This window comes from Orbicella faveolata, unplaced genomic scaffold (genome assembly GCF_042242905.1).
Source record: "Orbicella faveolata isolate gen_17 unplaced genomic scaffold, um_ofav_v1 contig_47, whole genome shotgun sequence".
NCBI classification, from domain to species: Eukaryota; Metazoa; Cnidaria; class Anthozoa; order Scleractinia; family Merulinidae; genus Orbicella; species Orbicella faveolata.
Genome location: NW_028301577.1, coordinates 2,840,001 through 2,840,926, shown reverse-complemented (window position 1 = coordinate 2,840,926; position 926 = coordinate 2,840,001). Strand labels below are relative to the sequence as shown.

Here is a 926-nt window from a genome sequence, read left to right as displayed (position 1 = left end):
TTGAATCTCAAAGAACATTGTTGGAAACGTATTTATTCGCTATAGCAATCACGCACTAGAAACGCTTTGAACAGAGGTCATCTGAGTTTCTGTGCACAATATGTTGGTTCGTACCATATTTCTCTGGCTTTTAATGGCCGCTGCTACCACAACAGGTAGGCGTACAAATATTCTTTTAATAGTTCTTTTCGCACTACCAGTATTTAATACAAGGGAATAATATTGCAATTAAAATGACAAAAGTTAAATTGAGGCCTTGCACTACTGTAAAACTGATAATAAAATCTTTTAAGAATCCAAGCTTTCGCCGATCTACGGCATCATCAGGGATAAGAAAAAATATTCCGCGTAAGGCTTATATCATGACATGAAAAGTAAAAATGTGCGAAAAGCGAAAGAATGTGGGGGGTAAAATGCATGAGATAAATAATAAGGTACAAATATGAATAAAGAACGAATAATATGATCTAATGGGCGAGTGTCAAAGTACAAAGAGTCTCTAGATATGTTAAATAATTATTAGAATAAATAATTCGTTCACCACTGACCAATCAGCTATACCGGAAAAATCAAAGATCAACTTCATTCGTAATGAGCGGAAGCGTATCCAAGATAAATGCTCTACAAAAACTACAGCCACAACGCATCAAAACATGTTTGACGACATCCTCCGTCTTAACGGGTATGCTAAAAGCAATATAGACCAAACGAAGCACTCCCAGGACCATCAGAAAGACCCTCGACCTCTCAGCACAGAAGGGTATTACAAGAACCTGTGTTCATCAATACGTTGGTGCAAATGGCTGGTTGCACCAACGTATTGATGAACACAGGTTCTCCGCAATCGGAAAGCATTTAAAGAACGATCACGGCCTTTATAACATCGACGACCTTGCCAATAATTTTTCCGTCCTAAAGAAATGCAA

At 37.8% G+C, this 926-nt stretch overlaps 1 long non-coding RNA gene across 3 annotated transcripts in view; it reads left to right on the top strand.

Moving 5' to 3' along the window:
- The window catches only part of LOC149096773 (uncharacterized), a 3,541-nt gene continuing 2,615 nt past the window's right edge, over positions 1-926 (top strand). The window contains exon 1 of one of the 3 annotated variants that reach the window (XR_016204173.1): positions 1-155. This is a non-coding gene — a long non-coding RNA (uncharacterized LOC149096773). Of the gene's footprint in view, positions 156-199; positions 761-926 lie in introns of those variants that run through there. The other 2 variants (XR_016204175.1, XR_016204174.1) reach the window with 2 other exon arrangements.